Source organism: Peromyscus californicus, unplaced genomic scaffold (genome assembly GCF_007827085.1).
Source record: "Peromyscus californicus insignis strain IS unplaced genomic scaffold, ASM782708v3 Scaffold_6__1_contigs__length_162567912, whole genome shotgun sequence".
In the NCBI taxonomy this organism is placed as follows: Eukaryota; Metazoa; Chordata; class Mammalia; order Rodentia; family Cricetidae; genus Peromyscus; species Peromyscus californicus.
Genome location: NW_026294584.1, coordinates 127,773,823 through 127,785,649, shown reverse-complemented (window position 1 = coordinate 127,785,649; position 11,827 = coordinate 127,773,823). Strand labels below are relative to the sequence as shown.

The 11,827-nt window shown below is 42.0% G+C and overlaps 1 protein-coding gene across 1 annotated transcript in view; it reads left to right on the top strand.

The window, feature by feature from the left end:
* The window catches only part of LOC128099731 (uncharacterized), a 68,863-nt gene that overhangs the window by 1,138 nt on the left and 55,898 nt on the right, over positions 1-11,827 (top strand). The window lies entirely within an intron of this gene.

Sequence of the window (11,827 nt, the reverse complement as noted above, 5' to 3'; positions counted from 1 at the left end):
AAGGCTACATTTCATAATTTAGTTACGTTTATTTTGTGTGTGTGTGGGGGGGGGGGGCGGGAGCATGTGCCAAATCTGAGGTCAGGACAACTTGCAGGAATTGGACCTCTCCTTCCACCACGTGGGTTCTAGTGATCCAACTGAAGTCATCAGGAATGGCAGCAGTCCTTTACCCTCTAAAACGTCTCAGTAGCCCCAAATGCAACATTTTAAAAAGGAAACTTACAACTCAACAAAAAGAGACAACTGAATTTTTAAAGTGATGGTTGTATAGAGAGGTTCTCAGTGATTAAGACCTGATTTTCCAGAGGATTCAAGTTTCGTTCCCAGCACCCACCCAAATCAGGCCACTCACAAATGCCTGTAACTTGAGTTCCAGGGGCTCTGACACTTGAGTCTGAGTACCAAGGGCACTGTGACACTGCATGAATGATGTGTACGTGCATTCTCCCTCTCTCTCTCCCTGCCCCCAACTCTATTTTTTTTTAATTAAAATTGTATTGTCTGCCAACCCTGAGGTCAGTTGTGCCAGTCTGGAGGAGCTCTCATCTGCCCTCCAAGAGCGGCCCCAAGGCCTCAGCTTCCTTGGCTTGTCAGGCTGCTGCATCCAGGGGCCCCTGAACTCCGACCTCTGGGACAAGACCTTCCTGCAGCTGTGGGAGCTGCAGTTGTGCAGCAGACACCTGAGCAGGAGGGACCGAGACGCCGCCGTGTGTCAGAGACGGCCGGCCGGCGTGTGCTCACTAGACCAAGATCCCAAGCTCTTCTTTTTTTTTTTAAAGATTTATTTATTTATTATGTATACAGCATGTATGACTGCAGGTCAGAAGAGGGCACCAGATCATTACAGGTGGTTGTGAGCCACCATGTGGTTGCTGGGAATTGAACTCAGGACCTCTGCAAGAGCAGTCAGTGCTCTTAACCTCTGAGCCATCTCTCCAGCCCCCCAAGCTCTTCTTTAAATGCCTCTGACCCTGGCCCTGTCGTTTCTGCCCGCCTCCCCCCCCCCAAAAAAAAAACCTTAAGAAAAAAAAAATTTTAGTGGCCGCAGCAGCAACAGACGTGGAGCCACACTATTCCTATCAACAGGGACAATGAATAAGGTAAAACCAGATCTTGGGCTTGGATGCAGCACAGATGTTGGAGACCAGCCAATATAAAGCAGTATTGTAGTTTATTTAAAAAACAGAGGTCTGATATAGATGGCTTAGCTGGTAAAGTGTGTCCTCCACCAAGCCTGACCATCTGGATTCCATCCCCAGAACCTACATGGTGGAAGAACAGACTCCCACAGGTTGCTCCCTGACCTCCACATCTGTGCCAGGAAAGCCCCAACCCCATAAATAAATGTTTAGGGAGAAAAAAAAAGAGCCAGGAGGTGGTGGTGCATGCCCTAATCCCAGCACTGGGGAGGGCATACTCATACTCTGAGAATGAGGCTTGCCTGGTCTACAGAGTGAGTTAGTTCCAGGACAGCCAGGGCTACACAGAGAAACCCTTTGTGGGGGTCGAGGGTAGATACTCCAGGAAAAAATAAAGCACATCTGAGAGTATGGGTGTGGGCTTCTCAAAAAAGGAACACACTTTATTAAATAAAGGCAGTTTTAGCATAGACTTTAAGCCTAGGAGTTAAGAGTAATTTAACCACTTAGTGGCTCTGAAGTTACATCTCAAATGAAAAAGAAAGCTTATCCCTTTTTATTTTTCATAAGTGAGATTATAAGATGCTTCAGAAGTGCCTTGGATGGGATTACAATCTGATAAAACCAGGAGCCACTAGTATTGTACAAGGAGTTAGGACATGCGCTTTACTGTAAGTGGAGTTTCTGATGAGAGTCCTAGAAAATTATACGTTTATAGATGGAAAGGAGAAAGGCCTCAAGCAGTTGCTAGTTGTTTTTGAATTTGTGATTCTCAGCTGTGAGAAAGAGGCTCCTTTTGCTTCTCAGGTCCCTGTAATTTCTCCTTTCCTACTTCACAAAGGACTTGCATCAGAGCTTTCTAAAAAGATATACAGATGACCAATAAGTTTGTGAAATGATGGTCAATATCAGTAATCATTAGAGAAATGTAAATTAACACTAACTTCATGATACCTCTTCAAATCGCAAGTTTGAAAAGCAAGAATCTTCTCTCGTGTTCTGGAAAGGATATGGAGCAATGAAATGTTGCTGCTGTCGATGCAAATGTTATAGCATTGTTAGGATTCAATTTAGCTTTTCTGAACAGGGTGTAACATATAATCACCACATTTCCCCTTCTACCAGTGTATTCTCAGAAGTGGAAACATGTTCAAACAAGAAGTTGTTCATAAATATGCATTGTATATAGGCCCAAAGTAGAAACAACCTGAATATCCATGAGATGATGGACAGATGTAATATAGATGCACAACAGGTTAGTATTTAGTCATAAAAAATACTATTCAATTTTTTTAAATTTTGTGGTATGTTATATTAAGCCCAGTGCTTTGCATGTGCTAAGTAAGCACTCTACTAGAAGCTACCTCTATAGTTGCTCATAAAAACTGCTGAAGTACAGATATATGCTACAGTATGTATGAACCTTCATAACATGTTAACTGAAAGAAGCCAGATGCAAAAGACCACATTTAGGTTGTGGGTGTAACTCAGTGATAGTGTCCTTTGTTTCCTAGCATGTAAGAGGCCATAGGTCCAATCCCCAGTAACATGGGTGTACACACACACACACACACACACACACACACACACACACACACACACACAAGAGAGAGAGAGAGAGACAGAGAGACAGAGACAGAGACAGACAGAGACAGACAGAGAGACAGAGACAGACAGAGAGACAGAGACAGAGAGATCACAGAAAACTACAGGTACAATTCCATTTATTTTAGTGTCTAGAAAACATAAATATATAGAGTCAGAAAGCAGATTAGTATTGCTTAGGGTTAGGAGGGAAATTGGAGGTGATAAGTAAAGGTTATTGGCTTTTCTGAGTATGAGCATGTTCTGCAATTAGGTAGTAATAATAAGTTATACACCATCATAAGTATACTAAGAGACACGGAATTATACATTTTAATAAAATAGCAAATTTTATGTGAAGTTTATCTGGATAGAGGACGCTTTGGATCTTATGGGAGATTCACGTACAGTTTCTTCATTTACAAACTTATACTTTCCTCCAAGAATTGTTGGGAGACTTAAATGAGATTAACACATTGTCAGCCATGTGATAAAATGGATGGTGTTCTTAATGATAATTGGAACAGAGGCTGGTGAGATGACTCAGCAGGTGGGGTTCCAGCCACCAAGCCTGGCAATCTCCATCCTCTGGACCCACATTGTCTGGGGAGAGCACCAACTTCAATAGGTGTCCTCTAACCTCCAGTACTGATGGAGCTATGGCTTGGGTACACACAGGTACACACACACAAATAGTAATGAAAATTAAGCATGAAAATAAGATAAAATTACTAAATTCTGGTCAGATAGTATTCTGTGTAAAAGGCTTGTATGTTGTTTGTTTTTTCTAAAAATGTATTCATTTGATTATTTATTATTACTTACCTTAGGACTGTAAAAGGCTTTCAGTTGGCTATGAATCTACAGTCCACTCTCCAGTTGTGAAAGATGAGGTAATAGAGACAACCGAGCACTAACAGAGACTTTCTTGACATAATGAAGGGTTAGAATACTGAAGAGATACTCTCTGGGTCTAATTTAGTGCCGTCTCATGTGTATCTTATGTGTGTCTTCATACTATCTAATAAGGTTCAGGGTTTGGGGCTGGAGAGATGGTTCAGTGGTGAAGAGCACTAGCTGCTCTTCTGGAGGATCCAGGTTCAATTTCCAGCTCACAACTGTCTGTATCTCCAGTTCCAGGGGATCTGGCATCCTCACACAGACATACATGTAGGCAAAGTACCAATGCATATAAAATAAGTAAATTTTTATTTTAAAGCTCTACCAGTTGTATGCTGGGTCTCTCAATGTAGGCAATAGAAAATATTGACCATTTGTTATATGTCAGACGTTCTTAATTTAGGCTCTGGGTATACAGCAGTGGAGGCATCAAGGGAGAGATCGTTAGGTGTCTGCATTTATATTCTAAAGAAAAATGATAGCATAGTAAACAGTATGCAGTAACATTCTTTGAGAATCAGTAATATGCTGAAAAACTAAGGAAAGTCAGGGTTGGGGCAGGTAGAGAGTGCAGGAGAGATAGGGAATAATTCAATCTTATGTCAACAGGACAAGAAAGGTTTCTTTGTAAGGTCACAGAGCAGAGCCTAAGGAAGAGAGCAGGCTGTTTAGCAATCTGAAAGAAGAGTATTCTAGAGCAGGTTCAAAATGTTCAAAAGGTCTAGAATTAGATAGGAGGCTCGTTCGGCAAGATGAAATAACCAATAGTTTACAAATTCTCACCATGCCTTACAGTTAAGAATACCGCTCCGGGGCTAGAAAGATGGCTCAGTGGTAAGGAACGCTTGTTGCTATTATGAAACCAAAGATCAGTTTCCAGCGCCAACATTGGATGGCTCACAGTCATCCACAGCTGCAGCTTCAATGGACCTGGTGCATGGAGTCTCCTGGTCTACACACACACACACACACACACACACACACACACACACACACACACACACACAAATAAAATAAACATTTTGAAAAGTTCACTACCACTCTGGGGTTAGGAGTGTAGCTCAGTTGTCAGAGTGCTTGCTTTGCATGCAGAGTTCCTGAATTCATCTCCAGTATGTGGTGATGATGCAGGTTTGTCATTCTAGCACCTGGGAAATAGACGGTCAAGGTCATCCTCAGCTACATGGCAGTTTGAGGCAAGCCTGAACTTCCTGATAGCTTGTTTCAAAGCCAAAAATCAAACAACACAAACAGCATCACTCTGAATCCCAGAAGAAAGCAGTAACTAGACATTTCAGTGGGCCAAGTAAGAGGTGGTAACAGTCAAAGTAGAGTGCCCGGGTTGGGTATGGTGAGAGTTGTCAAGTTCTGGTACATTCTGAAGGAATAGCAGTCATTGCTGGGAGACTGGATGTGGTTTTTAAAAGAAGATAAAAAAGGAAGTGTATGGCCAGGGCCTTCCAAATTTGCTGCTTTAGGGCAACCACATTCTGCTGATAGGTCCATGCTGAGGAACTCGTGCCGAAATGTCACCAATGAAGCCAACAGCACATTTTCTCTTTATTTTACTTTATTAGAGAGGACTAATTTTTTTTAGAAGCATAAATATTTATTTGCAACAAAGGAATTTGTGTACAGTGTTGAAAATCTACAACTTCTTGTTAAATTCACATTTGCACTTCTTTTTAAACAAACATTTATAATCATTATTTTATACAGATATAGATATGTAAATACAACATCGAGTTGGAAAGGACTATTATTTTAGTTTATCATAAAAGAGCCCAAAGATATGCCACGAAAATACTGACTAAAATGGATCCTTAGTAGAAAATGCCTATTTTGAACAAGTTACATATGTGTATGAAAACTGAAGCCTCTATTTTTAATTCATAGCAGTGGTTCTCTTTTTGGAGGCAGAATTGAGACAGTTTCTCTGTGTAACATCCCCAACTGTCCTAGAATTCACTCTGTAGACCAGGCTAGCCTCAAACTCACAGAGATCTGCCTGCCTCTGCCTCCCGAATGCTGGGATTAAAGGTGAGCATGACTGCTCCTGGCAGAAGTGTAAGCTAAAGTCATCTCCAAGGAAACAAATGTTTTGAAATGTTTTAACATTTTTATTAGGGTGTGTGTGTACATGTTTATTATATTTGTGGAGGTCAGGGGACAAATGGCAGGAATTCATTCTCTCTGTCTACACTGTGGGTCCCAGCAAGGAACTCAGGTCTAACCACTTCTTAGCCTTTCACTTCATTCTTTGATGATGATGATGATGATGATGATATGGCGATGATTTGTGCATCACACGCTACACATTTGGAGGTCTGAAGAGCACTTGGAAGAGTTGTTTCTCTCATTCCATCTTTACGTGGATTCTAGGGGTAGAGCTCAGCTGCTAAGGTTCGCATCGCAAGCACTTTACCTGCTGAGCTGTCCCACACTCCCAGCCCCGCCCCCCTTTTGTTTTTCAAGAACTCACTCTGTAGACCAGGCTGGCCTTGAACTCACAGAGATCCACCTGCCCTTACTTCCTAAGGGCTGGGATTAAAGGCCTGCGCCACACCTGGCTGCCCTAGCCCATTCTTAACATAAAGCAAGGTCATGGTAGAAAATCACACAGTACAGCTACTCTACTGCCTAGTTCCTCATTTCTCTAGACTTAAGGTCTATTAACTCTTTGTGTTTTTAGGGTTTTGTTGTTGTTGTTTAGTTGTTTCTTTTTCTTTCTTTCTTTTTTTTTTTTGGTGCTTACTTTCATGCTCCAAATAACATGTTCACAGTACTATTTCTTGCTTTTTCAGTTTTCCATATTTTCTATGGATTGTGCTGAGGTACTTAAGTTGACCCTGTTAACTTTTCATTCATCCATGTTCCCCTTCCTTCTGTCCTTACAGCTGCAGCCCCAAAGAGTTTGTATCTTAATGTTACGTTTAACTTTAAATGAGATGTTAAATACCTGTTTATTTATTTATATTACAGTCTCATTAAGTAGCATTGGTTGGTCTAGAACTCAAGATCTTCCTGTCTCCACTTCCCAAGTAATGGAATCACAAGTGCATACTACCACACCTGACTCTATATCTTGTCCTGTCAACTGTACATGGCATTCTTGTTCCTCCATGCTGTAAGGTGAGGATTTTATTAGCATTCTGGCCTTCACATCTCCCCCCTTCTTTGTCCCTCCTAGTCCATTATGTTAAAAGACTATCCCACCTGGCAGGTTGGAGTCCTGTGGGGATGTAATTGAAAGAAGGATGTGCCTACACTGGCTTCTATCTCAGCAAGCAGCTGAAATTCCATCTCCTCCAAAGAAACCTTCTGGGAACCTCACTGGGAAATGAGAGATGCGTCTACAATCCTATTAATGAAACAACAGCCTAATAGTCCATGAACCCTTAACCCAAAGACCTTTGTCCTGTTGGGTGTTGACAACTGCAGGGAAAACAATTAGCTTTGGCCCTGTGCTGAACAAGCACTGGTTTATTTGCTTTTCCCACGCCCTTTCAAGCCAAAGGTAGTAAGACTTCTTCAGTAATATGACCCCTGTGAGAACTCTGAAAGGAATTAGTGACAGCACAGTGGATTTTCAGAAGAAAGTATGTGAATTTTATTAGTTCTTCAGCAATTGCATACTGATAAGTAAGTTGATTTAAAAGCAACTTAGTCATTTAAAAGAAACTGTAGTTTTGCTGCAATTGATGTATAGAAGGGAATAAAGAAGGTGATGAGCCAGACAGTGAAACACCCCTGCCACCTAGTGGTTCTTTACGCTGGAACATTTTGGCTCTTTGAAAGCACAGAAAACAAAACAAAACAAAACGAAACAAAAAAAAAAAAAAAAAAAAAAAAAAACAAAAAAAAAAAACAAAAAAGAAAGAAAGAAAGAAATTAGCTAGTACAGGAAACAAATGCAGCAAATGTCCTAAACTGGAAACTTCCATTTCCTCCTCCAATTGTCTAGTTAGAGCTGAGAGAGACTGGAAATGGTGTAGGTAAACATGGATGGCCACTAGGGCTCTAGCACCAAGTGGCAACTAGTTGCAAAGGGAATAAAAGGTGCAACAAAAGAGCAGACACAGGGTCAACAGTGTGACAGGGTCCCTTGGGAGTAATCACTGCAGCAGCATTGGGGTCAGAGGCAAATCTGATTCAGAGACAGCGTCCAAAGGGATGATAGGACGATAATGGTGAAGTCACGAGGACTTTAGTATCATTAGGCCACAGGAGCTCTGGACACTGTGGTCATGAGACTGCAGTATAGTACTTGACTGAAGGTGAATAATTAGGACACCCATGTCAACAATAGTAAAGGGACAGTGGTCCTTAGATGTGGCAGTATATTCATTCCATGTACCCCCATAGATTCCCACATTCAAAGATATTGAAGTTCCTGTATAAAATGGCAGAAGTACTGACTTGTGCACCTCAGCTTGCATACTTTAAGGTATTCCTAGGTTGTCTATTATACCTAATAAAATGTAAATGGTATGTAAGTAGTCTGTACATGTGTAGTACAGGTGCAATTAAAAATCTTTCCTATCTGTGATTGGTTGAATCGGTGAGTGCAGAACCCATGGGAAAAGAGGGCTGGTTACGTGCGTCCAGGCAGGGCCTTGTCTCACCACTGTTTTAACTGTGCACATTGTTATAAGTTCCATTAGTAAGGTGGTGAAACTGAGGCTGACTAGCCAAAGTCATGGAGTCAATGAATCCGAACCAGCATTCAAACACAAACTAAGGTGATCTGAGCTCCAGCTTCTGAACTCTTGAGTACTTTGCTTTCTTTCCCATCCTCTCAGAGAAAGGACACTGGGTTCTGTTCATTCAACCATGGTCCTCCACTGAAGGGCAGCTGAAAGCTGGAACTCTGAGGCAGTGAGGAGCTACTCTAGATCTGCTGCCTGCTTACAGGGGCTATTTAGTCATCCCAGACCGAGTCTTCCTTAATTATACAATAGGAGATAAAATGATGACTGTCTCATAAGTGGCTATGGATAGTCATTGAGGTAATATAAAGGTTTTACAAAGATGGCTTCCAACAGTTCTCATAGCGTCTCAACAAGGGGCACAGGGTTTATGGCTTGCTTTTACCTCTAGATTTGACTTAGTGTTCTGGAATGTGGCAGTGTGTCACAGAGCAGCTCCAAGTGTGAGTCACGAGAGGCCTGGTAGCCTCCACTTTCACTCTTTGCACTGCCCTTGCTACTGTTACTATGTGAAGCAGCCAAGCCTGGAGAGTCTGTTTGTTTTGGGACAGGGTCTGATTTCCTTTAGAGCCTCTTCCCTTGTGCTGGTTAGGATTTTGTCAACGTGTGGAACAAACTAGAGTCATCTGTGAAGAGGGAACCTCAATTGAGGAATTGCCTCCATCACATTGGCCTGTATACCTCATCTCTTTGGGGGTCATTTTCTCTTTCTTTTTTCCTTCCCTTCCTTCCTTCCTTCCTTCCTTCCTTCCTTCCTTCCTTCCTTCCTTCCTTCCTTCCTTCCTTCCTTTCTTTCTGTTTTTGGTTTTTGAAAGCAGAGTTTCTCTGTGTAGCTTTGGAGCCTGTTCTGGAATTCGCTCTGTAGATCAGGCTGACCTTGAACTCACAGACATCTGCCTGCCTCTGTCTCCAGAGTGCTGGGATTAAAGGCATGTGCCACCATCATCGCCTGGCTCATGTTCTTGATTAATGATTGATGTGGGGAGGTCCCAGCTTAGATCAATGTAGTTGACATTACTCCTGGGCAAGTGGATCTGGGCTGTATAAGAAAGGAGGCTGAGCAAACCATGGAGACAAAGCCATTAAGCCACATTTCTCCATTGCCTCTGCTTCATTTTCTGCCTCTGGGTTCCTGACTTGAGTTCCTGCCTTAGCTTCCCTCAATGATGGACAGTGAGCTGTAAGATGAAATAAACTGTTTCCTCCCCAAGTCATTGTATTATCACAGCAACAGAAACAAAACCAGGAGATCCCTCAATGTTTTTTTTTATCTCATATAATTGTCCCCGTTTTTCTGTTTCTATGTATTGTTTTCCTGTTCTTTCCTTACCTTTTCACTTTTCACTCGTTCCTGATGCTGGGGATCAGAAGCAGGGCTTTGTGCCTGCTAAGCACGTGCTCTGCCACTGCAGTACACCTCAGACCTCCTGCTTTCCTGTCTTCATTCTTTATTGGGATAACTAGATAAGCTGTCCCCTGAGATGTACACTCCAAGGAGGGAATTTTCTTGTATTTTGTTGTCTATAAAATACTCTTTCTTGCCGGGCGGTGGTGGCGCACGCCTTTAATCCCAGCTCTCGGGAGGCAGAGGCAGGCGGATCTCTGTGAGTTCGAGGCCAGCCTGGTCTACAAAGCGAGTTCCAGGAAAGGCGCAAAGCTACACAGAGAAACCCTGTCTCAAAAAACCAAAAAAAAAAAAAAAAAAAATACTCTTTCTTTAGAACCATGACTAGTATATAGAACCATGACTAGTATATAGAACGTGTGTGGTGACTATGCATTGAATTAAGCAGTGGTACAGAGCAACATTTAACATAGGTTATGCTCAATAGCTGGAACAATCCAGTACTATAATACATGAGATCATTCACTTTATCTTTTAAAATGTTTGCTTACTTTTAGCCTGCTTTCACTTAGTTTTATTTTTCTTCCTTCTCTCTTTCTCTTGAAACAGGTCTTGCTATGTAGCACAGGGTGGTCTCAGATTCACTCTGTAACCCAGCTTGGCCTCCTATTTGCAATTCTCCTCTGTCAGCTTCCTGAATACTGGGACTATAGGCATGCACAGCTATATTTAACTTGCCTTTTCTTTTCTTTCTCTCTCTATCTTTGGGTATTCTATCTTTCCTGTGATACAAGAATAGATGCTGGAATCACAGTATATGTCTGTAATTCATGGTTGCTTGCAATTTTATTGCATATAAAACTCCACTGTTCAGAGCTGGAGAGATGACTTAGTGGTTAAGAGCACTGGCTGCTCTTCCAGAAGACCCAGGTTTGATTCCCAGCATCCACATGGTGCTCACAACTATCTGTAACTCCATTTCTAGGGAATGTGACACTGTCATCTGGCCATGTGGTGCACAGGCATACATGCAGACAAAACATCCATACACATAAAAGGAAATACAAACTTAAAACCTCTGCTGTTGAGGTGAGCCCTATTCTGGTGCTTGGGAATACTTCAAACAGAGGCTTCTATGAGTGGAATGGAAAGCTGCAAAAGCCTGACATGGGCCTGACTGTACATGTCTGTTAGCATGTGGGTGTTCCTAGTGTCTGTTGGTGAGTAACTGCTACTCTTGGCAGTAGAAATGTGAACAGAATCAAGTAGGAATAATTAGCCAATTTTCTCTTCTCCTTTTTCTAGATAAAGAAATGGAAATGTACTGAAGTGCAGCAGAGCAGTCCTTTGTCAGGCAGTTTCTGTTAAGAATACCTCTTGATATGCAAGCTGGGATTGAAGAAATCAGACTCCATATTCTCTCCTAAGTTGATTGTCAGGGTAATCACATACATTTTAGAAGCATGATTTCCCAGGGCTAGATGGGAAAAGACATGTTGAACTGATAGCTGGAACCAATTGCATAGATAGCTGTGTTTTCTTGGATAGTCACCGATATAGGAAGGTCTTGCTTCTCTTTCCTACTAGTGATTCATCTTCACATCCACAGTATTATGACTCTGTAAGCCAATGGCCAGAGATAGCTCAGCCCAGTATGAAACAGTGTTATTACAGTTCTCAACTCAGACTTGTTTGCGTTTGCTAAGACTCATCTCTGACTTCTAAGCCCTGCTAATGTTAAAAACGTCCCATATATATTATTCCATCATCTAAGACAGGTGCTTCCAAAGCCAAGAGTTGGTAGTATAAAGGATAAGTCTCTGACCTTCCCTCAAGATTGCTTTCAGCTCCTTCCATCCCCAGAACATCTGATCATCTTATGCGTCAGACCTCTTTACAAGTAAACCAACCTAGTTTCAGAGAAGGAAGATTTTGAGCCATTCAGACCATTGGTTCTGATTTATTTATTGGAGCCAAAAGACCCTAAAATGTGCCTGGTGCTTCCATTCTGCCTAGGCTAGGATCAAAACTTGGTGATAACAGAGGAATAAGAGAGGAGCAATAGCCAGGTGGCAGAGGCACGCGCCTTTAATCCCAGTATTGGGGAGACAGAGGCAGGTGGATCTCTGTGAGTTTGAGGCCAGCCT